The 24,619-nt window shown below is 37.4% G+C and overlaps 35 non-coding genes across 35 annotated transcripts; all 35 read left to right on the top strand.

Annotated features, from left to right (window-relative positions):
• The first annotated feature begins 333 nt into the window (after window positions 1-333).
• Window positions 334-405, top strand: trnac-gca (transfer RNA cysteine (anticodon GCA)). Its single transcript has one exon. It is a non-coding gene; the product is annotated as a tRNA-Cys (tRNA).
• A 1,284-nt stretch (window positions 406-1,689) lies between these two features.
• On the top strand, window positions 1,690-1,761 carry trnac-gca (transfer RNA cysteine (anticodon GCA)). The gene has a single exon. It is a non-coding gene; the product is annotated as a tRNA-Cys (tRNA).
• Window positions 1,762-2,367: 606 nt separating this feature from the next.
• Window positions 2,368-2,439, top strand: trnac-gca (transfer RNA cysteine (anticodon GCA)). Its single transcript has one exon. It is a non-coding gene; the product is annotated as a tRNA-Cys (tRNA).
• Window positions 2,440-3,045: 606 nt separating this feature from the next.
• trnac-gca (transfer RNA cysteine (anticodon GCA)) lies at window positions 3,046-3,117 on the top strand. Its single transcript has one exon. It is a non-coding gene; the product is annotated as a tRNA-Cys (tRNA).
• A 606-nt stretch (window positions 3,118-3,723) lies between these two features.
• On the top strand, window positions 3,724-3,795 carry trnac-gca (transfer RNA cysteine (anticodon GCA)). The gene has a single exon. It is a non-coding gene; the product is annotated as a tRNA-Cys (tRNA).
• Window positions 3,796-4,401: 606 nt separating this feature from the next.
• On the top strand, window positions 4,402-4,473 carry trnac-gca (transfer RNA cysteine (anticodon GCA)). The gene has a single exon. It is a non-coding gene; the product is annotated as a tRNA-Cys (tRNA).
• Window positions 4,474-4,777: 304 nt separating this feature from the next.
• Window positions 4,778-4,849, top strand: trnac-gca (transfer RNA cysteine (anticodon GCA)). The gene has a single exon. It is a non-coding gene; the product is annotated as a tRNA-Cys (tRNA).
• A 606-nt stretch (window positions 4,850-5,455) lies between these two features.
• On the top strand, window positions 5,456-5,527 carry trnac-gca (transfer RNA cysteine (anticodon GCA)). The gene has a single exon. It is a non-coding gene; the product is annotated as a tRNA-Cys (tRNA).
• Window positions 5,528-6,133: 606 nt separating this feature from the next.
• trnac-gca (transfer RNA cysteine (anticodon GCA)) lies at window positions 6,134-6,205 on the top strand. The gene has a single exon. It is a non-coding gene; the product is annotated as a tRNA-Cys (tRNA).
• Window positions 6,206-6,811: 606 nt separating this feature from the next.
• trnac-gca (transfer RNA cysteine (anticodon GCA)) lies at window positions 6,812-6,883 on the top strand. The gene has a single exon. It is a non-coding gene; the product is annotated as a tRNA-Cys (tRNA).
• Window positions 6,884-7,488: 605 nt separating this feature from the next.
• trnac-gca (transfer RNA cysteine (anticodon GCA)) lies at window positions 7,489-7,560 on the top strand. Its single transcript has one exon. It is a non-coding gene; the product is annotated as a tRNA-Cys (tRNA).
• A 606-nt stretch (window positions 7,561-8,166) lies between these two features.
• On the top strand, window positions 8,167-8,238 carry trnac-gca (transfer RNA cysteine (anticodon GCA)). The gene has a single exon. It is a non-coding gene; the product is annotated as a tRNA-Cys (tRNA).
• A 606-nt stretch (window positions 8,239-8,844) lies between these two features.
• On the top strand, window positions 8,845-8,916 carry trnac-gca (transfer RNA cysteine (anticodon GCA)). Its single transcript has one exon. It is a non-coding gene; the product is annotated as a tRNA-Cys (tRNA).
• A 1,284-nt stretch (window positions 8,917-10,200) lies between these two features.
• Window positions 10,201-10,272, top strand: trnac-gca (transfer RNA cysteine (anticodon GCA)). The gene has a single exon. It is a non-coding gene; the product is annotated as a tRNA-Cys (tRNA).
• A 606-nt stretch (window positions 10,273-10,878) lies between these two features.
• On the top strand, window positions 10,879-10,950 carry trnac-gca (transfer RNA cysteine (anticodon GCA)). Its single transcript has one exon. It is a non-coding gene; the product is annotated as a tRNA-Cys (tRNA).
• A 606-nt stretch (window positions 10,951-11,556) lies between these two features.
• trnac-gca (transfer RNA cysteine (anticodon GCA)) lies at window positions 11,557-11,628 on the top strand. Its single transcript has one exon. It is a non-coding gene; the product is annotated as a tRNA-Cys (tRNA).
• A 606-nt stretch (window positions 11,629-12,234) lies between these two features.
• Window positions 12,235-12,306, top strand: trnac-gca (transfer RNA cysteine (anticodon GCA)). The gene has a single exon. It is a non-coding gene; the product is annotated as a tRNA-Cys (tRNA).
• Window positions 12,307-12,912: 606 nt separating this feature from the next.
• Window positions 12,913-12,984, top strand: trnac-gca (transfer RNA cysteine (anticodon GCA)). The gene has a single exon. It is a non-coding gene; the product is annotated as a tRNA-Cys (tRNA).
• Window positions 12,985-13,590: 606 nt separating this feature from the next.
• trnac-gca (transfer RNA cysteine (anticodon GCA)) lies at window positions 13,591-13,662 on the top strand. The gene has a single exon. It is a non-coding gene; the product is annotated as a tRNA-Cys (tRNA).
• A 605-nt stretch (window positions 13,663-14,267) lies between these two features.
• Window positions 14,268-14,339, top strand: trnac-gca (transfer RNA cysteine (anticodon GCA)). The gene has a single exon. It is a non-coding gene; the product is annotated as a tRNA-Cys (tRNA).
• Window positions 14,340-14,945: 606 nt separating this feature from the next.
• Window positions 14,946-15,017, top strand: trnac-gca (transfer RNA cysteine (anticodon GCA)). Its single transcript has one exon. It is a non-coding gene; the product is annotated as a tRNA-Cys (tRNA).
• Window positions 15,018-15,623: 606 nt separating this feature from the next.
• On the top strand, window positions 15,624-15,695 carry trnac-gca (transfer RNA cysteine (anticodon GCA)). The gene has a single exon. It is a non-coding gene; the product is annotated as a tRNA-Cys (tRNA).
• A 606-nt stretch (window positions 15,696-16,301) lies between these two features.
• trnac-gca (transfer RNA cysteine (anticodon GCA)) lies at window positions 16,302-16,373 on the top strand. Its single transcript has one exon. It is a non-coding gene; the product is annotated as a tRNA-Cys (tRNA).
• A 606-nt stretch (window positions 16,374-16,979) lies between these two features.
• On the top strand, window positions 16,980-17,051 carry trnac-gca (transfer RNA cysteine (anticodon GCA)). Its single transcript has one exon. It is a non-coding gene; the product is annotated as a tRNA-Cys (tRNA).
• Window positions 17,052-17,657: 606 nt separating this feature from the next.
• On the top strand, window positions 17,658-17,729 carry trnac-gca (transfer RNA cysteine (anticodon GCA)). The gene has a single exon. It is a non-coding gene; the product is annotated as a tRNA-Cys (tRNA).
• Window positions 17,730-18,333: 604 nt separating this feature from the next.
• trnac-gca (transfer RNA cysteine (anticodon GCA)) lies at window positions 18,334-18,405 on the top strand. The gene has a single exon. It is a non-coding gene; the product is annotated as a tRNA-Cys (tRNA).
• Window positions 18,406-19,011: 606 nt separating this feature from the next.
• On the top strand, window positions 19,012-19,083 carry trnac-gca (transfer RNA cysteine (anticodon GCA)). The gene has a single exon. It is a non-coding gene; the product is annotated as a tRNA-Cys (tRNA).
• Window positions 19,084-19,689: 606 nt separating this feature from the next.
• On the top strand, window positions 19,690-19,761 carry trnac-gca (transfer RNA cysteine (anticodon GCA)). Its single transcript has one exon. It is a non-coding gene; the product is annotated as a tRNA-Cys (tRNA).
• Window positions 19,762-20,367: 606 nt separating this feature from the next.
• Window positions 20,368-20,439, top strand: trnac-gca (transfer RNA cysteine (anticodon GCA)). The gene has a single exon. It is a non-coding gene; the product is annotated as a tRNA-Cys (tRNA).
• A 606-nt stretch (window positions 20,440-21,045) lies between these two features.
• On the top strand, window positions 21,046-21,117 carry trnac-gca (transfer RNA cysteine (anticodon GCA)). The gene has a single exon. It is a non-coding gene; the product is annotated as a tRNA-Cys (tRNA).
• A 606-nt stretch (window positions 21,118-21,723) lies between these two features.
• Window positions 21,724-21,795, top strand: trnac-gca (transfer RNA cysteine (anticodon GCA)). Its single transcript has one exon. It is a non-coding gene; the product is annotated as a tRNA-Cys (tRNA).
• Window positions 21,796-22,401: 606 nt separating this feature from the next.
• trnac-gca (transfer RNA cysteine (anticodon GCA)) lies at window positions 22,402-22,473 on the top strand. Its single transcript has one exon. It is a non-coding gene; the product is annotated as a tRNA-Cys (tRNA).
• Window positions 22,474-23,079: 606 nt separating this feature from the next.
• trnac-gca (transfer RNA cysteine (anticodon GCA)) lies at window positions 23,080-23,151 on the top strand. The gene has a single exon. It is a non-coding gene; the product is annotated as a tRNA-Cys (tRNA).
• A 606-nt stretch (window positions 23,152-23,757) lies between these two features.
• Window positions 23,758-23,829, top strand: trnac-gca (transfer RNA cysteine (anticodon GCA)). Its single transcript has one exon. It is a non-coding gene; the product is annotated as a tRNA-Cys (tRNA).
• A 606-nt stretch (window positions 23,830-24,435) lies between these two features.
• trnac-gca (transfer RNA cysteine (anticodon GCA)) lies at window positions 24,436-24,507 on the top strand. Its single transcript has one exon. It is a non-coding gene; the product is annotated as a tRNA-Cys (tRNA).
• Window positions 24,508-24,619: the final 112 nt, after the last annotated feature.

The following is a 24,619-nucleotide window of genomic DNA, read 5'->3' as shown; positions in this document are numbered from 1 at the left end:
ATTTGTCAGGATCAAATCCTGGTTCCCCCTTGAATCATGTACTTTCTATGTGTATCTTGAGAGAGGGAGTGCTCCTTTTTTGGTTATGTTACACAATCTAAAATGTCCCTCATTAGATGTTTTTTCTCTCTGTCAGACAGTTCCTAACAGAGATGGAATTGCAATAGTCTTAGGTTCAAGAGGTCTCAGGTTCAAATCCTATAGTCAACATGAAATCAAATACTTTATGGGTATGTTGTCAAAGAGAGAGTGTTATGTATTAGGTTATGTAGATCTCCAGCTATAATGTACCTTATTCGAGAAATTTTCCGACTTTAGATAGTTTTTAGCAGAGGGGGTATAGCTCAGTGGTAGAGCATTTGACTGCAGATCAAGAGGTCCCAGGCTCAAATCCTGGTGCCACCTTAAAATCAAGTGCTTTCTAAGAGTATAATTAGGGTTAGAGTACTCCTTTTAAAATTATGTTACTCAATCAAAAATGTCCCTAATTAGATGGTTTTTCTCTCAGTTGAACCGTTCCTAAAAGAGGTGGAAGTGCAATAGACTTCAGATCATGAGGTCTCAGGATCAAATCCTATTGTCAACTTGAAATCAAATATTTTATGGGTACGCTTTGAAAGAGAGAGTGTTCTTTATTAGGTTATGTAGATCGCCCTCTGAAATGTCCCTTATTAGACAATTTGTCAGGATCAAATCCTGGTTCCCCCTTGAATCATGTACTTTCTATGTATATCTTGAGAGAGGGAGTGCTCCTTTTTTGGTTATGTTACTCAATCTAAAATGTCCCTCATTAGATGTTTTTTCTCTCTGTCAGACAGTTCCTAACAGAGATGGAATTGCAATAGTCTTAGGTTCAAGAGGTCTCAGGTTCAAATCCTATAGTCAACATGAAATCAAATACTTTATGGGTATGTTGTCAAAGAGAGAGTGTTATGTATTAGGTTATGTAGATCTCCAGCTAAAATGTACCTTATTCGGGAATTTTTCCGCCTTTAGATAGTTTCTAGCAGAGGGGGTATAGCTCACTGGTAGAGCATTTGACTGCAGATCAAGAGGTCGCAGGTTCAAATCCTGGTGCCCCCTTAAAATCAAGTGCTTTCTAAGAGTATAATTAGGGTTAGAGTACATCTTTTAAAATTATGTTACTCAATCAAAAATGTCCCTAATTAGATGGTTTTTCTCTCAGTTGAACCGTTCCTAAAAGAGGTGGAAGTGCAATAGACTTCAGATCATGAGGTCTCAGGATCAAATCCTATTGTCAACTTGAAATCAAATATTTTATGGGTACACTTTGAAAGAGAGAGTGTTCTTTATTAGGTTATGTAGATCGCCCTCTGAAATGTCCCTTATTAGACAATTTGTCAGGATCAAATCCTGGTTCCCCCTTGAATCATGTACTTTCTATGTGTATCTTGAGAGAGGGAGTGCTCCTTTTTTGGTTATGTTACTCAATCTAAAATGTCCCTCATTAGATGTTTTTTCTCTCTGTCAGACAGTTCCTAACAGAGATGGAATTGCAATAGTCTTAGGTTCAAGAGGTCTCAGGTTCAAATCCTATAGTCAACATGAAATCAAATACTTTATGGGTATGTTGTCAAAGAGAGAGTGTTATGTATTAGGTTATGTAGATCTCCAGCTAAAATGTACCTTATTCGAGAATTTTTCCGCCTTTAGATAGTTTCTAGCAGAGGGGCTATAGCTCAGTGGTAGAGCATTTGACTGCAGATCAAGAGGTCCCAGGTTCAAATCCTGGTGCCCCCTTAAAATCAAGTGCTTTCTAAGAGTATAATTAGGGTTAGAGTACACCTTTTAAAATTATGTTACTCAATCAAAAATGTCCCTAATTAGATGGTTTTTCTCTCAGTTGAACCCTTCCTAAAAGAGGTGGAAGTGCAATAGACTTCAGATCATGAGGTCTCAGGATCAAATCCTATTGTCAACTTGAAATCAAATATTTTATGGGTACGCTTTGAAAGAGAGAGTGTTCTTTATTAGGTTATGTAGATCGCCCTCTGAAATGTCCCTTATTAGACAATTTGTCAGGATCAAATCCTGGTTCCCCCTTGAATCATGTACTTTCTATGTGTATCTTGAGAGAGGGAGTGCTCCTTTTTTGGTTATGTTACACAATCTAAAATGTCCCTCATTAGATGTTTTTTCTCTCTGTCAGACAGTTCCTAACAGAGATGGAATTGCAATAGTCTTAGGTTCAAGAGGTCTCAGGTTCAAATCCTATAGTCAACATGAAATCAAATACTTTATGGGTATGTTGTCAAAGAGAGAGTGTTATGTATTAGGTTATGTAGATCTCCAGCTATAATGTACCTTATTTGAGAAATTTTCCGCCTTTAGATAGTTTTTAGCAGAGGGGGTATAGCTCAGTGGTAGAGCATTTGACTGCAGATCAAGAGGTCCCAGGCTCAAATCCTGGTGCCACCTTAAAATCAAGTGCTTTCTAAGAGTATAATTAGGGTTAGAGTACACCTTTTAAAATTATGTTACTCAATCAAAAATGTCCCTAATTAGATGGTTTTTCTCTCAGTTGAACCGTTCCTAAAAGAGGTGGAAGTGCAATAGACTTCAGATCATGAGGTCTCAGGATCAAATCCTATTGTCAACTTGAAATCAAATATTTTATGGGTACGCTTTGAAAGAGAGAGTGTTCTTTATTAGGTTATGTAGATCGCCCTCTGAAATGTCCCTTATTAGACAATTTGTCAGGATCAAATCCTGGTTCCCCCTTGAATCATGTACTTTCTATGTATATCTTGAGAGAGGGAGTGCTCCTTTTTTGGTTATGTTACACAATCTAAAATGTCCCTCATTAGATGTTTTTTCTCTCTGTCAGACAGTTCCTAACAGAGATGGAATTGCAATAGTCTTAGGTTCAAGAGGTCTCACGTTCAAATCCTATAGTCAACATGAAATCAAATACTTTATGGGTATGTTGTCAAAGAGAGAGTGTTATGTATTAGGTTATGTAGATCTCCAGCTAAAATGTACCTTATTCGGGAATTTTTCCGCCTTTAGATAGTTTCTAGCAGAGGGGGTATAGCTCAGTGGTAGAGCATTTGACTGCAGATCAAGAGGTCGCAGGTTCAAATCCTGGTGCCCCCTTAAAATCAAGTGCTTTCTAAGAGTATAATTAGGGTTAGAGTACATCTTTTAAAATTATGTTACTCAATCAAAAATGTCCCTAATTAGATGGTTTTTCTCTCAGTTGAACCGTTCCTAAAAGAGGTGGAAGTGCAGTAGACTTCAGATCATGAGGTCTCAGGATCAAATCCTATTGTCAACTTGAAATCAAATATTTTATGGGTACACTTTGAAAGAGAGAGTGTTCTTTATTAGGTTATGTAGATCGCCCTCTGAAATGTCCCTTATTAGACAATTTGTCAGGATCAAATCCTGGTTCCCCCTTGAATCATGTACTTTCTATGTGTATCTTGAGAGAGGGAGTGCTCCTTTTTTGGTTATGTTACTCAATCTAAAATGTCCCTCATTAGATGTTTTTTCTCTCTGTCAGACAGTTCCTAACAGAGATGGAATTGCAATAGTCTTAGGTTCAAGAGGTCTCAGGTTCAAATCCTATAGTCAACATGAAATCAAATACTTTATGGGTATGTTGTCAAAGAGAGAGTGTTATGTATTAGGTTATGTAGATCTCCAGCTAAAATGTACCTTATTCGAGAATTTTTCCACCTTTAGATAGTTTCTAGCAGAGGGGCTATAGCTCAGTGGTAGAGCATTTGACTGCAGATCAAGAGGTCCCAGGTTCAAATCCTGGTGCCCCCTTAAAATCAAGTGCTTTCTAAGAGTATAATTAGGGTTAGAGTACACCTTTTAAAATTATGTTACTCAATCAAAAATGTCCCTAATTAGATGGTTTTTCTCTCAGTTGAACCCTTCCTAAAAGAGGTGGAAGTGCAATAGACTTCAGATCATGAGGTCTCAGGATCAAATCCTATTGTCAACTTGAAATCAAATATTTTATGGGTACGCTTTGAAAGAGAGAGTGTTCTTTATTAGGTTATGTAGATCGCCCTCTGAAATGTCCCTTATTAGACAATTTGTCAGGATCAAATCCTGGTTCCCCCTTGAATCATGTACTTTCTATGTGTATCTTGAGAGAGGGAGTGCTCCTTTTTTGGTTATGTTACTCAATCTAAAATGTCCCTCATTAGATGTTTTTTCTCTCTGTCAGACAGTTCCTAACAGAGATGGAATTGCAATAGTCTTAGGTTCAAGAGGTCTCAGGTTCAAATCCTATAGTCAACATGAAATCAAATACTTTATGGGTATGTTGTCAAAGAGAGAGTGTTATGTATTAGGTTATGTAGATCTCCAGCTAAAATGTACCTTATTCGAGAATTTTTCCGCCTTTAGATAGTTTCTAGCAGAGGGGGTATAGCTCAGTGGTAGATCATTTGACTGCAGATCAAGAGGTCCCAGGTTCAAATCCTGGTGCCCCCTTAAAATCAAGTGCTTTCTAAGAGTATAATTAGGGTTAGAGTACACTTTTTAAAATTATGTTACTCAATCTAAAATGTCCCTAATTAGATGGTTTTTCTCTCAGTTGAACCGTTCCTAAAAGAGGTGGAAGTGCAATAGACTTCAGATCATGAGGTCTCAGGATCAAATCCTATTGTCAACTTGAAATCAAATACTTTATGGGTATGTTGTCAAAGAGAGAGTGTTATGTATTAGGTTATGTAGATCTCCAGCTAAAATGTACCTTATTCGAGAATTTTTCCGCCTTTAGATAGATTCTAGCAGAGGGGGTATAGGTCAGTGGTAGAGCATTTGACTGCAGATCAAGAGGTCCCAGGTTCAAATCCTGGTGCCCCCTTAAAATCAAGTGCTTTCTAAGAGTATAATTAGGGTTAGAGTACACTTTTTAAAATTATGTTACTCAATCTAAAATGTCCCTAATTAGATGGTTTTTCTCTCAGTTGAACCGTTCCTAAAAGAGGTGGAAGTGCAATAGACTTCAGATCATGAGGTCTCAGGATCAAATCCTATTGTCAACTTGAAATCAAATATTTTATGGGTACGCTTTGAAAGAGAGAGTGTTCTTTATTAGGTTATGTAGATCGCCCTCTGAAATGTCCCTTATTAGACAATTTGTCAGGATCAAATCCTGGTTCCCCCTTGAATCATGTACTTTCTATGTGTATCTTGAGAGAGGGAGTGCTCCTTTTTTGGTTATGTTACTCAATCTAAAATGTCCCTCATTAGATGTTTTTTCTCTCTGTCAGACAGTTCCTAACAGAGATGGAATTGCAATAGTCTTAGGTTCAAGAGGTCTCAGGTTCAAATCCTATAGTCAACATGAAATCAAATACTTTATGGGTATGTTGTCAAAGAGAGAGTGTTATGTATTAGGTTATGTAGATCTCCAGCTAAAATGTACCTTATTCGAGAATTTTTCCGCCTTTAGATAGTTTCTAGCAGAGGGGGTATAGGTCAGTGGTAGAGCATTTGACTGCAGATCAAGAGGTCCCAGGTTCAAATCCTGGTGCCCCCTTAAAATCAAGTGCTTTCTAAGAGTATAATTAGGGTTAGAGTACACTTTTTAAAATTATGTTACTCAATCTAAAATGTCCCTAATTAGATGGTTTTTCTCTCAGTTGAACCGTTCCTAAAGGAGGTGGAAGTGCAATAGACTTCAGATCATGAGGTCTCAGGATCAAATCCTATTGTCAACTTGAAATCAAATATTTTATGGGTACGCTTTGAAAGAGAGAGTGTTCTTTATTAGGTTATGTAGATCGCCCTCTGAAATGTCCCTTATTAGACAATTTGTCAGGATCAAATCCTGGTTCCTCCTTGAATCATGTACTTTCTATGTGTATCTTGAGAGAGGGAGTGCTCCTTTTTTGGTTATGTTACACAATCTAAAATGTCCCTCATTAGATGTTTTTTCTCTCTGTCAGACAGTTCCTAACAGAGATGGAATTGCAATAGTCTTAGGTTCAAGAGGTCTCAGGTTCAAATCCTATAGTCAACATGAAATCAAATACTTTATGGGTATGTTGTCAAAGAGAGAGTGTTATGTATTAGGTTATGTAGATCTCCAGCTAAAATGTACCTTATTCGAGAATTTTTCCGCCATTAGATAGTTTCTAGCAGAGGGGGTATAGGTCAGTGGTAGAGCATTTGACTGCAGATCAAGAGGTCCCAGGTTCAAATCCTGGTGCCCCCTTAAAATCAAGTGCTTTCTAAGAGTATAATTAGGGTTAGAGTACACTTTTTAAAATTATGTTACTCAATCTAAAATGTCCCTAATTAGATGGTTTTTCTCTCAGTTGAACCGTTCCTAAAGGAGGTGGAAGTGCAATAGACTTCAGATCATGAGGTCTCAGGATCAAATCCTATTGTCAACTTGAAATCAAATATTTTATGGGTACGCTTTGAAAGAGAGAGTGTTCTTTATTAGGTTATGTAGATCGCCCTCTGAAATGTCCCTTATTAGACAATTTGTCAGGATCAAATCCTGGTTCCTCCTTGAATCATGTACTTTCTATGTGTATCTTGAGAGAGGGAGTGCTCCTTTTTTGGTTATGTTACACAATCTAAAATGTCCCTCATTAGATGTTTTTTCTCTCTGTCAGACAGTTCCTAACAGAGATGGAATTGCAATAGTCTTAGGTTCAAGAGGTCTCAGGTTCAAATCCTATAGTCAACATGAAATCAAATACTTTATGGGTATGTTGTCAAAGAGAGAGTGTTATGTATTAGGTTATGTAGATCTCCAGCTAAAATGTACCTTATTCGAGAATTTTTCCGCCTTTAGATAGTTTCTAGCAGAGGGGGTATAGCTCAGTGGTAGAGCATTTGACTGCAGATCAAGAGGTCCCAGGTTCAAATCCTGGTGCCCCCTTAAAATCAAGTGCTTTCTAAGAGTATAATTAGGGTTAGAGTACACCTTTTAAAATTATGTTACTCAATCAAAAATGTCCCTAATTAGATGTTTTTTCTCTCAGTTGAACCGTTCCTAAAAGAGGTGGAAGTGCAATAGACTTCAGATCATGAGGTCTCAGGATCAAATCCTATTGTCAACTTGAAATCAAATATTTTATGGGTACGCTTTGAAAGAGAGAGTGTTCTTTATTAGGTTATGTAGATCGCCCTCTGAAATGTCCCTTATTAGACAATTTGTCAGGATCAAATCCTGGTTCCCCCTTGAATCATGTACTTTCTATGTGTATCTTGAGAGAGGGAGTGCTCCTTTTTTGGTTATGTTACTCAATCTAAAATGTCCCTCATTAGATGTTTTTTCTCTCTGTCAGACAGTTCCTAACAGAGATGGAATTGCAATAGTCTTAGGTTCAAGAGGTCTCAGGTTCAAATCCTATAGTCAACATGAAATCAAATACTTTATGGGTATGTTGTCAAAGAGAGAGTGTTATGTATTAGGTTATGTAGATCTCCAGCTAAAATGTACCTTATTCGAGAATTTTTCCGCCTTTAGATAGTTTCTAGTGAGGGGGTATAGCTCAGTGGTAGAGCATTTGACTGCAGATCAAGAGGTCCCAGGTTCAAATCCTGGTGCCCCCTTAAAATCAAGTGCTTTCTAAGAGTATAATTAGGGTTAGAGTACACCTTTTAAAATTATGTTACTCAATCAAAAATGTCCCTAATTAGATGTTTTTTCTCTCAGTTGAACCCTTCCTAAAAGAGGTGGAAGTGCAATAGACTTCAGATCATGAGGTCTCAGGATCAAATCCTATTGTCAACTTGAAATCAAATATTTTATGGGTACGCTTTGAAAGAGAGAGTGTTCTTTATTAGGTTATGTAGATCGCCCTCTGAAATGTCCCTTATTAGACAATTTGTCAGGATCAAATCCTGGTTCCCCCTTGAATCATGTACTTTCTATGTGTATCTTGAGAGAGGGAGTGCTCCTTTTTTGGTTATGTTACTCAATCTAAAATGTCCCTCATTAGATGTTTTTTCTCTCTGTCAGACAGTTCCTAACAGAGATGGAATTGCAATAGTCTTAGGTTCAAGAGGTCTCAGGTTCAAATCCTATAGTCAACATGAAATCAAATACTTTATGGGTATGTTGTCAAAGAGAGAGTGTTATGTATTAGGTTATGTAGATCTCCAGCTAAAATGTACCTTATTCGAGAATTTTTCCGCCTTTAGATAGTTTCTAGCTGAGGGGGTATAGGTCAGTGGTAGAGCATTTGACTGCAGATCAAGAGGTCCCAGGTTCAAATCCTGGTGCCCCCTTAAAATCAAGTGCTTTCTAAGAGTATAATTAGGGTTAGAGTACACCTTTTAAAATTATGTTACTCAATCAAAAATGTCCCTAATTAGATGTTTTTTCTCTCAGTTGAACCCTTCCTAAAAGAGGTGGAAGTGCAATAGACTTCAGATCATGAGGTCTCAGGATCAAATCCTATTGTCAACTTGAAATCAAATATTTTATGGGTACGCTTTGAAAGAGAGAGTGTTCTTTATTAGGTTATGTAGATCGCCCTCTGAAATGTCCCTTATTAGACAATTTGTCAGGATCAAATCCTGGTTCCCCCTTGAATCATGTACTTTCTATGTGTATCTTGAGAGAGGGAGTGCTCCTTTTTTGGTTATGTTACTCAATCTAAAATGTCCCTCATTAGATGTTTTTTCTCTCTGTCAGACAGTTCCTAACAGAGATGGAATTGCAATAGTCTTAGGTTCAAGAGGTCTCAGGTTCAAATCCTATAGTCAACATGAAATCAAATACTTTATGGGTATGTTGTCAAAGAGAGAGTGTTATGTATTAGGTTATGTAGATCTCCAGCTAAAATGTACCTTATTCGAGAATTTTTCCGCCTTTAGATAGTTTCTAGCTGAGGGGGTATAGCTCAGTGGTAGAGCATTTGACTGCAGATCAAGAGGTCCCAGGTTCAAATCCTGGTGCCCCCTTAAAATCAAGTGCTTTCTAAGAGTATAATTAGGGTTAGAGTACACCTTTTAAAATTATGTTACTCAATCAAAAATGTCCCTAATTAGATGTTTTTTCTCTCAGTTGAACCCTTCCTAAAAGAGGTGGAAGTGCAATAGACTTCAGATCATGAGGTCTCAGGATCAAATCCTATTGTCAACTTGAAATCAAATATTTTATGGGTACGCTTTGAAAGAGAGAGTGTTCTTTATTAGGTTATGTAGATCGCCCTCTGAAATGTCCCTTATTAGACAATTTGTCAGGATCAAATCCTGGTTCCCCCTTGAATCATGTACTTTCTATGTGTATCTTGAGAGAGGGAGCGCTCCTTTTTTGGTTATGTTACTCAATCTAAAATGTCCCTCATTAGATGTTTTTTCTCTCTGTCAGACAGTTCCTAACAGAGATGGAATTGCAATAGTCTTAGGTTTAAGAGGTCTCAGGTTCAAATCCTATAGTCAACATGAAATCAAATACTTTATGGGTATGTTGTCAAAGAGAGAGTGTTATGTATTAGGTTATGTAGATCTCCAGCTAAAATGTACCTTATTCGAGAATTTTTCCGCCTTTAGATAGATTCTAGCAGAGGGGGTATAGGTCAGTGGTAGAGCATTTGACTGCATATCAAGAGGTCCCAGGTTCAAATCCTGGTGCCCCCTTAAAATCAAGTGCTTTCTAAGAGTATAATTAGGGTTAGAGTACACTTTTTAAAATTATGTTACTCAATCTAAAATGTCCCTAATTAGATGGTTTTTCTCTCACTTGAACCGTTCCTAAAGGAGGTGGAAGTGCAATAGACTTCAGATCATGAGGTCTCAGGATCAAATCCTATTGTCAACTTGAAATCAAATATTTTATGGGTACGCTTTGAAAGAGAGAGTGTTCTTTATTAGGTTATGTAGATCGCCCTCTGAAATGTCCCTTATTAGACAATTTGTCAGGATCAAATCCTGGTTCCTCCTTGAATCATGTACTTTCTATGTGTATCTTGAGAGAGGGAGTGCTCCTTTTTTGGTTATGTTACACAATCTAAAATGTCCCTCATTAGATGTTTTTTCTCTCTGTCAGACAGTTCCTAACAGAGATGGAATTGCAATAGTCTTAGGTTCAAGAGGTCTCAGGTTCAAATCCTATAGTCAACATGAAATCAAATACTTTATGGGTATGTTGTCAAAGAGAGAGTGTTATGTATTAGGTTATGTAGATCTCCAGCTAAAATGTACCTTATTCGAGAATTTTTCCGCCTTTAGATAGTTTCTAGCAGAGGGGGTATAGCTCAGTGGTAGAGCATTTGACTGCAGATCAAGAGGTCCCAGGTTCAAATCCTGGTGCCCCCTTAAAATCAAGTGCTTTCTAAGAGTATAATTAGGGTTAGAGTACACCTTTTAAAATTATGTTACTCAATCAAAAATGTCCCTAATTAGATGTTTTTTCTCTCAGTTGAACCGTTCCCAAAAGAGGTGGAAGTGCAATAGACTTCAGATCATGAGGTCTCAGGATCAAATCCTATTGTCAACTTGAAATCAAATATTTTATGGGTACGCTTTGAAAGAGAGAGTGTTCTTTATTAGGTTATGTAGATCGCCCTCTGAAATGTCCCTTATTAGACAATTTGTCAGGATCAAATCCTGGTTCCCCCTTGAATCATGTACTTTCTATGTGTATCTTGAGAGAGGGAGTGCTCCTTTTTTGGTTATGTTACTCAATCTAAAATGTCCCTCATTAGATGTTTTTTCTCTCTGTCAGACAGTTCCTAACAGAGATGGAATTGCAATAGTCTTAGGTTTAAGAGGTCTCAGGTTCAAATCCTATAGTCAACATGAAATCAAATACTTTATGGGTATGTTGTCAAAGAGAGAGTGTTATGTATTAGGTTATGTAGATCTCCAGCTAAAATGTACCTTATTCGAGAATTTTTCCGCCTTTAGATAGATTCTAGCAGAGGGGGTATAGGTCAGTGGTAGAGCATTTGACTGCAGATCAAGAGGTCCCAGGTTCAAATCCTGGTGCCCCCTTAAAATCAAGTGCTTTCTAAGAGTATAATTAGGGTTAGAGTACACTTTTTAAAATTATGTTACTCAATCTAAAATGTCCCTAATTAGATGGTTTTTCTCTCAGTTGAACCGTTCCTAAAAGAGGTGGAAGTGCAATAGACTTCAGATCATGAGGTCTCAGGATCAAATCCTATTGTCAACTTGAAATCAAATATTTTATGGGTACGCTTTGAAAGAGAGAGTGTTCTTTATTAGGTTATGTAGATCGCCCTCTGAAATGTCCCTTATTAGACAATTTGTCAGGATCAAATCCTGGTTCCCCCTTGAATCATGTACTTTCTATGTGTATCTTGAGAGAGGGAGTGCTCCTTTTTTGGTTATGTTACTCAATCTAAAATGTCCCTCATTAGATGTTTTTTCTCTCTGTCAGACAGTTCCTAACAGAGATGGAATTGCAATAGTCTTAGGTTCAAGAGGTCTCAGGTTCAAATCCTATAGTCAACATGAAATCAAATACTTTATGGGTATGTTGTCAAAGAGAGAGTGTTATGTATTAGGTTATGTAGATCTCCAGCTAAAATGTACCTTATTCGAGAATTTTTCCGCCTTTAGATAGTTTCTAGCAGAGGGGGTATAGGTCAGTGGTAGAGCATTTGACTGCAGATCAAGAGGTCCCAGGTTCAAATCCTGGTGCCCCCTTAAAATCAAGTGCTTTCTAAGAGTATAATTAGGGTTAGAGTACACTTTTTAAAATTATGTTACTCAATCTAAAATGTCCCTAATTAGATGGTTTTTCTCTCAGTTGAACCGTTCCTAAAGGAGGTGGAAGTGCAATAGACTTCAGATCATGAGGTCTCAGGATCAAATCCTATTGTCAACTTGAAATCAAATATTTTATGGGTACGCTTTGAAAGAGAGAGTGTTCTTTATTAGGTTATGTAGATCGCCCTCTGAAATGTCCCTTATTAGACAATTTGTCAGGATCAAATCCTGGTTCCTCCTTGAATCATGTACTTTCTATGTGTATCTTGAGAGAGGGAGTGCTCCTTTTTTGGTTATGTTACACAATCTAAAATGTCCCTCATTAGATGTTTTTTCTCTCTGTCAGACAGTTCCTAACAGAGATGGAATTGCAATAGTCTTAGGTTCAAGAGGTCTCAGGTTCAAATCCTATAGTCAACATGAAATCAAATACTTTATGGGTATGTTGTCAAAGAGAGAGTGTTATGTATTAGGTTATGTAGATCTCCAGCTAAAATGTACCTTATTCGAGAATTTTTCCGCCTTTAGATAGTTTCTAGCAGAGGGGGTATAGCTCAGTGGTAGAGCATTTGACTGCAGATCAAGAGGTCCCAGGTTCAAATCCTGGTGCCCCCTTAAAATCAAGTGCTTTCTAAGAGTATAATTAGGGTTAGAGTACACCTTTTAAAATTATGTTACTCAATCAAAAATGTCCCTAATTAGATGTTTTTTCTCTCAGTTGAACCGTTCCTAAAAGAGGTGGAAGTGCAATAGACTTCAGATCATGAGGTCTCAGGATCAAATCCTATTGTCAACTTGAAATCAAATATTTTATGGGTATGCTTTGAAAGAGAGAGTGTTCTTTATTAGGTTATGTAGATCGCCCTCTGAAATGTCCCTTATTAGACAATTTGTCAGGATCAAATCCTGGTTCCCCCTTGAATCATGTACTTTCTATGTGTATCTTGAGAGAGGGAGTGCTCCTTTTTTGGTTATGTTACTCAATCTAAAATGTCCCTCATTAGATGTTTTTTCTCTCTGTCAGACAGTTCCTAACAGAGATGGAATTGCAATAGTCTTAGGTTCAAGAGGTCTCAGGTTCAAATCCTATAGTCAACATGAAATCAAATACTTTATGGGTATGTTGTCAAAGAGAGAGTGTTATGTATTAGGTTATGTAGATCTCCAGCTATAATGTACCTTATTCGAGAAATTTTCCGCCTTTAGATAGTTTTTAGCAGAGGGGGTATAGCTCAGTGGTAGAGCATTTGACTGCAGATCAAGAGGTCCCAGGTTCAAATCCTGGTGCCACCTTAAAATCAAGTGCTTTCTAAGAGTATAATTAGGGTTAGAGTACACCTTTTAAAATTATGTTACTCAATAAAAAATGTCCCTATTTAGATGGTTTTTCTCTCAGTTGAACCGTTCCTAAAAGAGGTGGAAGTGCAATAGACTTCAGATCATGAGGTCTCAGGATCAAATCCTATTGTCAACTTGAAATCAAATATTTTATGGGTACGCTTTGAAAGAGAGAGTGTTCTTTATTAGGTTATGTAGATCGCCCTCTGAAATGTCCCTTATTAGACAATTTGTCAGGATCAAATCCTGGTTCCTCCTTGAATCATGTACTTTCTATGTGTATCTTGAGAGAGGGAGTGCTCCTTTTTTGGTTATGTTACACAATCTAAAATGTCCCTCATTAGATGTTTTTTCTCTCTGTCAGACAGTTCCTAACAGAGATGGAATTGCAATAGTCTTAGGTTCAAGAGGTCTCAGGTTCAAATCCTATAGTCAACATGAAATCAAATACTTTATGGGTATGTTGTCAAAGAGAGAGTGTTATGTATTAGGTTATGTAGATCTCCAGCTAAAATGTACCTTATTCGAGAATTTTTCCGCCTTTAGATAGTTTCTAGCAGAGGGGGTATAGCTCAGTGGTAGAGCATTTGACTGCAGATCAAGAGGTCCCAGGTTCAAATCCTGGTGCCCCCTTAAAATCAAGTGCTTTCTAAGAGTATAATTAGGGTTAGAGTACACCTTTTAAAATTATGTTACTCAATCAAAAATGTCCCTAATTAGATGTTTTTTCTCTCAGTTGAACCCTTCCTAAAAGAGGTGGAAGTGCAATAGACTTCAGATCATGAGGTCTCAGGATCAAATCCTATTGTCAACTTGAAATCAAATATTTTATGGGTACGCTTTGAAAGAGAGAGTGTTCTTTATTAGGTTATGTAGATCGCCCTCTGAAATGTCCCTTATTAGACAATTTGTCAGGATCAAATCCTGGTTCCCCCTTGAATCATGTACTTTCTATGTGTATCTTGAGAGAGGGAGTGCTCCTTTTTTGGTTATGTTACTCAATCTAAAATGTCCCTCATTAGATGTTTTTTCTCTCTGTCAGACAGTTCCTAACAGAGATGGAATTGCAATAGTCTTAGGTTCAAGAGGTCTCAGGTTCAAATCCTATAGTCAACATGAAATCAAATACTTTATGGGTATGTTGTCAAAGAGAGAGTGTTATGTATTAGGTTATGTAGATCTCCAGCTAAAATGTACCTTATTCGAGAATTTTTCCGCCTTTAGATAGTTTCTAGTGAGGGGGTATAGCTCAGTGGTAGAGCATTTGACTGCAGATCAAGAGGTCCCAGGTTCAAATCCTGGTGCCCCCTTAAAATCAAGTGCTTTCTAAGAGTATAATTAGGGTTAGAGTACACCTTTTAAAATTATGTTACTCAATCAAAAATGTCCCTAATTAGATGTTTTTTCTCTCAGTTGAACCCTTCCTAAAAGAGGTGGAAGTGCAATAGACTTCAGATCATGAGGTCTCAGGATCAAATCCTATTGTCAACTTGAAATCAAATATTTTATGGGTACGCTTTGAAAGAGAGAGTGTTCTTTATTAGGTTATGTAGATCGCCCTCTGAAATGTCCCTTATTAGACAATTTGTCAGGATCAAATCCTGGTTCCCCCTTGAATCATGTACTTTCTATGTGTATCTTGAGAGAGGGAGTGCTCCTTTTTTGGTTATGTTACTCAATCTAAAATGTCCCTCATTAGATGTTTTTTCTCTCTGTCAGACAGTTCCTAACAGAGATGGAATTGCAATAGTCTTAGGTTCAAGAGGTCTCAGGTTCAAATCCTATAGTCAACATGAAATCAAATACTTTATGGGTATGTTGTCAAAGAGAGAGTGTTATGTATTAGGTTATGTAGATCTCCAGCTAAAATGTACCTTATTCGAGAATTTTTCCGCCTTTAGATAGTTTCTAGCTGAGGGGGTATAGCTCAGTGGTAGAGCATTTGACTGCAGATCAAGAGGTCCCAGGTTCAAATCCTGGTGCCCCCTTAAAATCAAGTGCTTTCTAAGAGTATAATTAGGGTTAGAGTACACCTTTTAAAATTATGTTACTCAATCAAAAATGTCCCTAATTAGATGTTTTTTCTCTCAGTTGAACCCTTCCTAAAAGAGGTGGAAGTGCAATAGACTTCAGATCATGAGGTCTCAGGATCAAATCCTATTGTCAACTTGAAATCAAATATTTTATGGGTACGCTTTGAAAGAGAGAGTGTTCTTTATTAGGTTATGTAGATCGCCCTCTGAAATGTCCCTTATTAGACAATTTGTCAGGATCAAATCCTGGTTCCCCCTTGAATCATGTACTTTCTATGTGTATCTTGAGAGAGGGAGTGCTCCTTTTTTGGTTATGTTACTCAATCTAAAATGTCCCTCATTAGATGTTTTTTCTCTCTGTCAGACAGTTCCTAACAGAGATGGAATTGCAATAGTCTTAGGTTCAAGAGGTCTCAGGTTCAAATCCTATAGTCAACATGAAATCAAATACTTTATGGGTATGTTGTCAAAGAGAGAGTGTTATGTATTAGGTTATGTAGATCTCCAGCTAAAATGTACCTTATTCGAGAATTTTTCCGCCTTTAGATAGTTTCTAGCTGAGGGGGTATAGCTCAGTGGTAGAGCATTTGACTGCAGATCAAGAGGTCCCAGGTTCAAATCCTGGTGCCCCCTTAAAATCAAGTGCTTTCTAAGAGTATAATTAGGGTTAGAGTACACTTTTTAAAATTATGTTACTCAATCTAAAATGTCCCTAATTAGATGGTTTTTCTCTCAGTTGAACCGTTCCTAAAAGAGGTGGAAGTGCAATAGACTTCAGATCATGAGGTCTCAGGATCAAATCCTATTGTCAACTTGAAATCAAATATTTTATGGGTACGCTTTGAAAGAGAGAGTGTTCTTTATTAGGTTATGTAGATCGCCCTCTGAAATGTCCCTTATTAGACAATTTGTCAGGATCAAATCCTGGTTCCTCCTTGAATCATGTACTTTCTATGTGTATCTTGAGAGAGGGAGTGCTCCATTTTTGGTTATGTTACACAATCTAAAATGTCCCTCATTAGATGTTTTTTCTCTCTGTCAGACAGTTCCTAACAGAGATGGAATTGCAATAGTCTTAGGTTCAAGAGGTCTCAGGTTCAAATCCTATAGTCAACATGAAATCAAATACTTTATGGGTATGTTGTCAAAGAGAGAGTGTTATGTATTAGGTTATGTAGATCTCCAGCTAAAATGTACCTTATTCGAGAATTTTTCCGCCTTTAGATAGTTTCTAGCAGAGGGGGTATAGCTCAGTGGTAGAGCATTTGACTGCAGATCAAGAGGTCCCAGGTTCAAATCCTGGTGCCCCCTTAAAATCAAGTGCTTTCTAAGAGTATAATTAGGGTTAGAGTACACCTTTTAAAATTATGTTACTCAATCAAAAATGTCCCTAATTAGATGTTTTTTCTCTCAGTTGAACCCTTCCTAAAAGAGGTGGAAGTGCAATAGACTTCAGATCATGAGGTCTCAGGATCAAATCCTATTGTCAACTTGAAATCAAATATTTTATGGGTACGCTTTGAAAGAGAGAGTGTTCTTTATTAGGTTATGTAGATCGCCCTCTGAAATGTCCCTTATTAGACAATTTGTCAGGATCAAATCCTGGTTCCTCCTTGAATCATGTACTTTCTATGTGTATCTTGAGAGAGGGAGTGCTCCTTTTTTGGTTATGTTACACAATCTAAAATGTCCCTCATTAGATGTTTTTTCTCTCTGTCAGACAGTTCCTAACAGAGATGGAATTGCAATAGTCTTAGGTTCAAGAGGTCTCAGGTTCAAATCCTATAGTCAACATGAAATCAAATACTTTATGGGTATGTTGTCAAAGAGAGAGTGTTATGTATTAAGTTATGTAGATCTCCAGCTAAAATGTACCTTATTCGAGAATTTTTCCGCCTTTAGATAGTTTCTAGCAGAGGGGGTATAGGTCAGTGGTAGAGCATTTGACTGCAGATCAAGAGGTCCCAGGTTCAAATCCTGGTGCCCCCTTAAAATCAAATGCTTTCTAAGAGTATAATTAGGGTTAGAGTACACTTTTTAAAATTATGTTACTCAATCTAAAATGTCCCTAATTAGATGTTTTTTCTCTCAGTTGAACCGTTCCTAAAAGAGGTGGAAGTGCAATAGACTTCAGATCATGAGGTCTCAGGATCAAATCCTATTGTCAACTTGAAATCAAATATTTTATGGGTACGCTTTGAAAGAGAGAGTGTTCTTTATTAGGTTATGTAGATCGCCCTCTGAAATGTCCCTTATTAGACAATTTGTCAGGATCAAATCCTGGTTCCTCCTTGAATCATGTACTTTCTATGTGTATCTTGAGAGAGGGAGTGCTCCTTTTTTGGTTATGTTACACAATCTAAAATGTCCCTCATTAGATGTTTTTTCTCTCTGTCAGACAGTTCCTAACAGAGATGGAATTGCAATAGTCTTAGGTTCAAGAGGTCTCAGGTTCAAATCCTATAGTCAACATGAAATCAAATACTTTATGGGTATGTTGTCAAAGAGAGAGTGTTATGTATTAGGTTATGTAGATCTCCAGCTAAAATGTACCTTATTCGAGAATTTTTCCGCCTTTAGATAGTTTCTAGCTGAGGGGGTATAGCTCAGTGGTAGAGCATTTGACTGCAGATCAAGAGGTCCCAGGTTCAAATCCTGGTGCCCCCTTAAAATCAAGTGCTTTCTAAGAGTATAATTAGGGTTAGAGTACACTTTTTAAAATTATGTTACTCAATCTAAAATGTCCCTAATTAGATGGTTTTTCTCTCAGTTGAACCGTTCCTAAAAGAGGTGGAAGTGCAATAGACTTCAGATCATGAGGTCTCAGGATCAAATCCTATTGTCAACTTGAAATCAAATATTTTATGGGTACGCTTTGAAAGAGAGTGTTCTTTATTAGGTTATGTACATCGCCCTCTGAAATGTCCCTTATTAGACAATTTGTCAGGATCAAATCCTGGTTCCTCCTTGAATCATGTACTTTCTATGTGTATCTTGAGAGAGGGAGTGCTCCTTTTTTGGTTATGTTACACAATCTAAAATGTCCCTCATTAGATGTTTTTTCTCTCTGTCAGACAGTTCCTAACAGAGATGGAATTGCAATAGTCTTAGGTTCAAGAGGTCTCAGGTTCAAATCCTATAGTCAACATGAAATCAAATACTTTATGGGTATGTTGTCAAAGAGAGAGTGTTATGTATTAGGTTATGTAGATCTCCAGCTAAAATGTACCTTATTCGAGAATTTTTCCGCCTTTAGATAGTTTCTAGCAGAGGGGGTATAGCTCAGTGGTAGAGCATTTGACTGCAGATCAAGAGGTCCCAGGTTCAAATCCTGGTGCCCCCTTAAAATCAAGTGCTTTCTAAGAGTATAATTAGGGTTAGAGTACACCTTTTAAAATTATGTTACTCAATCAAAAATGTCCCTAATTAGATGTTTTTTCTCTCAGTTGAACCCTTCCTAAAAGAGGTGGAAGTGCAATAGACTTCAGATCATGAGGTCTCAGGATCAAATCCTATTGTCAACTTGAAATCAAATATTTTATGGGTACGCTTTGAAAGAGAGAGTGTTCTTTATTAGGTTATGTAGATCGCCCTCTGAAATGTCCCTTATTAGACAATTTGTCAGGATCAAATCCTGGTTCCTCCTTGAATCATGTACTTTCTATGTGTATCTTGAGAGAGGGAGTGCTCCTTTTTTGGTTATGTTACACAATCTAAAATGTCCCTCATTAGATGTTTTTTCTCTCTGTCAGACAGTTCCTAACAGAGATGGAATTGCAATAGTCTTAGGTTCAAGAGGTCTCAGGTTCAAATCCTATAGTCAACATGAAATCAAATACTTTATGGGTATGTTGTCAAAGAGAGAGTGTTATGTATTAAGTTATGTAGATCTCCAGCTAAAATGTACCTTATTCGAGAATTTTTCCGCCTTTAGATAGTTTCTAGCAGAGGGGGTATAGGTCAGTGGTAGAGCATTTGACTGCAGATCAAGAGGTCCCAGGTTCAAATCCTGGTGCCCCCTTAAAATCAAATGCTTTCTAAGAGTATAATTAGGGTTAGAGTACACTTTTTAAAATTATGTTACTCAATCTAAAATGTCCCTAATTAGATGGTTTTTCTCTCAGTTGAACCGTTCCTAAAAGAGGTGGAAGTGCAATAGACTTCAGATCATGAGGTCTCAGGATCAAATCCTATTGTCAACTTGAAATCAAATATTTTATGGGTACGCTTTGAAAGAGAGAGTGTTCTTTATTAGGTTATGTAGATCGCCCTCTGAAATGTCCCTTATTAGACAATTTGTCAGGATCAAATCCTGGTTCCTCCTTGAATCATGTACTTTCTATGTGTATCTTGAGAGAGGGAGTGCTCCTTTTTTGGTTATGTTACACAATCTAAAATGTCCCTCATTAGATGTTTTTTCTCTCTGTCAGACAGTTCCTAACAGAGATGGAATTGCAATAGTCTTAGGTTCAAGAGGTCTCAGGTTCAAATCCTATAGTCAACATGAAATCAAATACTTTATGGGTATGTTGTCAAAGAGAGAGTGTTATGTATTAGGTTATGTAGATCTCCAGCTAAAATGTACCTTATTCGAGAATTTTTCCGCCTTTAGATAGTTTCTAGCAGAGGGGGTATAGCTCAGTGGTAGAGCATTTGACTGCAGATCAAGAGGTCCCAGGTTCAAATCCTGGTGCCCCCTTAAAATCAAGTGCTTTCTAAGAGTATAATTAGGGTTAGAGTACACCTTTTAAAATTATGTTACTCAATCAAAAATGTCCCTAATTAGATGTTTTTTCTCTCAGTTGAACCCTTCCTAAAAGAGGTGGAAGTGCAATAGACTTCAGATCATGAGGTCTCAGGATCAAATCCTATTGTCAACTTGAAATCAAATATTTTATGGGTACGCTTTGAAAGAGAGAGTGTTCTTTATTAGGTTATGTAGATCGCCCTCTGAAATGTCCCTTATTAGACAATTTGTCAGGATCAAATCCTGGTTCCCCCTTGAATCATGTACTTTCTATGTGTATCTTGAGAGAGGGAGTGCTCCTTTTTTGGTTATGTTACTCAATCTAAAATGTCCCTCATTAGATGTTTTTTCTCTCTGTCAGACAGTTCCTAACAGAGATGGAATTGCAATAGTCTTAGGTTCAAGAGGTCTCAGGTTCAAATCCTATAGTCAACATGAAATCAAATACTTTATGGGTATGTTGTCAAAGAGAGAGTGTTATGTATTAGGTTATGTAGATCTCCAGCTAAAATGTACCTTATTCGAGAATTTTTCCGCCTTTAGATAGTTTCTAGCTGAGGGGGTATAGCTCAGTGGTAGAGCATTTGACTGCAGATCAAGAGGTCCCAGGTTCAAATCCTGGTGCCCCCTTAAAATCAAGTGCTTTCTAAGAGTATAATTAGGGTTAGAGTACACTTTTTTAAATTATGTTACTCAATCTAAAATGTCCCTAATTAGATGGTTTTTCTCTCAGTTGAACCGTTCCTAAAAGAGGTGGAAGTGCAATAGACTTCAGATCATGAGGTCTCAGGATCAAATCCTATTGTCAACTTGAAATCAAATATTTTATGGGTACGCTTTGAAAGAGAGAGTGTTCTTTATTAGGTTATGTAGATCGCCCTCTGAAATGTCCCTTATTAGACAATTTGTCAGGATCAAATCCTGGTTCCCCCTTGAATCATGTACTTTCTATGTGTATCTTGAGAGAGGGAGTGCTCCTTTTTTGGTTATGTTACTCAATCTAAAATGTCCCTCATTAGATGTTTTTTCTCTCTGTCAGACAGTTCCTAACAGAGATGGAATTGCAATAGTCTTAGGTTCAAGAGGTCTCAGGTTCAAATCCTATAGTCAACATGAAATCAAATACTTTATGGGTATGTTGTCAAAGAGAGAGTGTTATGTATTAGGTTATGTAGATCTCCAGCTAAAATGTACCTTATTCGAGAATTTTTCCGCCTTTAGATAGTTTCTAGCAGAGGGGGTATAGGTCAGTGGTAGAGCATTTGACTGCAGATCAAGAGGTCCCAGGTTCAAATCCTGGTGCCCCCTTAAAATCAAATGCTTTCTAAGAGTATAATTAGGGTTAGAGTACACTTTTTAAAATTATGTTACTCAATCTAAAATGTCCCTAATTAGATGGTTTTTCTCTCAGTTGAACCGTTCCTAAAAGAGGTGGAAGTGCAATAGACTTCACATCATGAGGTCTCAGGATCAAATCCTATTGTCAACTTGAAATCAAATATTTTATGGGTACGCTTTGAAAGAGAGAGTGTTCTTTATTAGGTTATGTAGATCGCCCTCTGAAATGTCCCTTATTAGACAATTTGTCAGGATCAAATCCTGGTTCCTCCTTGAATCATGTACTTTCTATGTGTATCTTGAGAGAGGGAGTGCTCCTTTTTTGGTTATGTTACACAATCTAAAATGTCCCTCATTAGATGTTTTTTCTCTCTGTCAGACAGTTCCTAACAGAGATGGAATTGCAATAGTCTTAGGTTCAAGAGGTCTCAGGTTCAAATCCTATAGTCAACATGAAATCAAATACTTTATGGGTATGTTGTCAAAGAGAGAGTGTTATGTATTAGGTTATGTAGATCTCCAGCTAAAATGTACCTTATTCGAGAATTTTTCCGCCTTTAGATAGTTTCTAGCAGAGGGGGTATAGCTCAGTGGTAGAGCATTTGACTGCAGATCAAGAGGTCCCAGGTTCAAATCCTGGTGCCCCCTTAAAATCAAGTGCTTTCTAAGAGTATAATTAGGGTTAGAGTACACCTTTTAAAATTATGTTACTCAATCAAAAATGTCCCTAATTAGATGTTTTTTCTCTCAGTTGAACCCTTCCTAAAAGAGGTGGAAGTGCAATAGACTTCAGATCATGAGGTCTCAGGATCAAATCCTATTGTCAACTTGAAATCAAATATTTTATGGGTACGCTTTGAAAGAGAGAGTGTTCTTTATTAGGTTATGTAGATCGCCCTCTGAAATGTCCCTTATTAGACAATTTGTCAGGATCAAATCCTGGTTCCCCCTTGAATCATGTACTTTCTATGTGTATCTTGAGAGAGGGAGTGCTCCTTTTTTGGTTATGTTACTCAATCTAAAATGTCCCTCATTAGATGTTTTTTCTCTCTGTCAGACAGTTCCTAACAGAGATGGAATTGCAATAGTCTTAGGTTCAAGAGGTCTCAGGTTCAAATCCTATAGTCAACATGAAATCAAATACTTTATGGGTATGTTGTCAAAGAGAGAGTGTTATGTATTAGGTTATGTAGATCTCCAGCTAAAATGTACCTTATTCGAGAATTTTTCCGCCTTTAGATAGTTTCTAGCTGAGGGGGTATAGCTCAGTGGTAGAGCATTTGACTGCAGATCAAGAGGTCCCAGGTTCAAATCCTGGTGCCCCCTTAAAATCAAGTGCTTTCTAAGAGTATAATTAGGGTTAGAGTACACCTTTTAAAATTATGTTACTCAATCAAAAATGTCCCTAATTAGATGTTTTTTCTCTCAGTTGAACCCTTCCTAAAAGAGGTGGAAGTGTAATAGACTTCAGATCATGAGGTCTCAGGATCAAATCCTATTGTCAACTTGAAATCAAATATTTTATGGGTACGCTTTGAAAGAGAGAGTGTTCTTTATTAGGTTATGTAGATCGCCCTCTGAAATGTCCCTTATTAGACAATTTGTCAGGATCAAATCCTGGTTCCCCCTTGAATCATGTACTTTCTATGTGTATCTTGAGAGAGGGAGTGCTCCTTTTTTGGTTATGTTACTCAATCTAAAATGTCCCTCATTAGATGTTTTTTCTCTCTGTCAGACAGTTCCTAACAGAGATGGAATTGCAATAGTCTTAGGTTCAAGAGGTCTCAGGTTCAAATCCTATAGTCAACATGAAATCAAATACTTTATGGGTATGTTGTCAAAGAGAGAGTGTTATGTATTAGGTTATGTAGATCTCCAGCTAAAATGTACCTTATTCGAGAATTTTTCCGCCTTTAGATAGTTTCTAGCTGAGGGGGTATAGCTCAGTGGTAGAGCATTTGACTGCAGATCAAGAGGTCCCAGGTTCAAATCCTGGTGCCCCCTTAAAATCAAGTGCTTTCTAAGAGTATAATTAGGGTTAGAGTACACTTTTTAAAATTATGTTACTCAATCTAAAATGTCCCTAATTAGATGGTTTTTCTCTCAGTTGAACCGTTCCTAAAAGAGGTGGAAGTGCAATAGACTTCAGATCATGAGGTCTCAGGATCAAATCCTATTGTCAACTTGAAATCAAATATTTTATGGGTACGCTTTGAAAGAGAGAGTGTTCTTTATTAGGTTATGTAGATCGCCCTCTGAAATGTCCCTTATTAGACAATTTGTCAGGATCAAATCCTGGTTCCTCCTTGAATCATGTACTTTCTATGTGTATCTTGAGAGAGGGAGTGCTCCTTTTTTGGTTATGTTACACAATCTAAAATGTCCCTCATTAGATGTTTTTTCTCTCTGTCAGACAGTTCCTAACAGAGATGGAATTGCAATAGTCTTAGGTTCAAGAGGTCTCAGGTTCAAATCCTATAGTCAACATGAAATCAAATACTTTATGGGTATGTTGTCAAAGAGAGAGTGTTATGTATTAGGTTATGTAGATCTCCAGCTAAAATGTACCTTATTCGAGAATTTTTCCGCCTTTAGATAGTTTCTAGCTGAGGGGGTATAGCTCAGTGGTAGAGCATTTGACTGCAGATCAAGAGGTCCCAGGTTCAAATCCTGGTGCCCCCTTAAAATCAAGTGCTTTCTAAGAGTATAATTAGGGTTAGAGTACACTTTTTTAAATTATGTTACTCAATCTAAAATGTCCCTAATTAGATGGTTTTTCTCTCAGTTGAACCGTTCCTAAAAGAGGTGGAAGTGCAATAGACTTCAGATCATGAGGTCTCAGGATCAAATCCTATTGTCAACTTGAAATCAAATATTTTATGGGTACGCTTTGAAAGAGAGAGTGTTCTTTATTAGGTTATGTAGATCGCCCTCTGAAATGTCCCTTATTAGACAATTTGTCAGGATCAAATCCTGGTTCCCCCTTGAATCATGTACTTTCTATGTGTATCTTGAGAGAGGGAGTGCTCCTTTTTTGGTTATGTTACTCAATCTAAAATGTCCCTCATTAGATGTTTTTTCTCTCTGTCAGACAGTTCCTAACAGAGATGGAATTGCAATAGTCTTAGGTTCAAGAGGTCTCAGGTTCAAATCCTATAGTCAACATGAAATCAAATACTTTATGGGTATGTTGTCAAAGAGAGAGTGTTATGTATTAGGTTATGTAGATCTCCAGCTAAAATGTACCTTATTCGAGAATTTTTCCGCCTTTAGATAGTTTCTAGCAGAGGGGGTATAGGTCAGTGGTAGAGCATTTGACTGCAGATCAAGAGGTCCCAGGTTCAAATCCTGGTGCCCCCTTAAAATCAAATGCTTTCTAAGAGTATAATTAGGGTTAGAGTACACTTTTTAAAATTATGTTACTCAATCTAAAATGTCCCTAATTAGATGGTTTTTCTCTCAGTTGAACCGT

This window comes from Salmo salar, chromosome 09 (genome assembly GCF_965601325.2).
Source record: "Salmo salar chromosome 09, fSalSal1, whole genome shotgun sequence".
In the NCBI taxonomy this organism is placed as follows: domain Eukaryota; kingdom Metazoa; phylum Chordata; class Actinopteri; order Salmoniformes; family Salmonidae; genus Salmo; species Salmo salar.
This window is presented reverse-complemented; position numbering and strand designations above follow the sequence as displayed.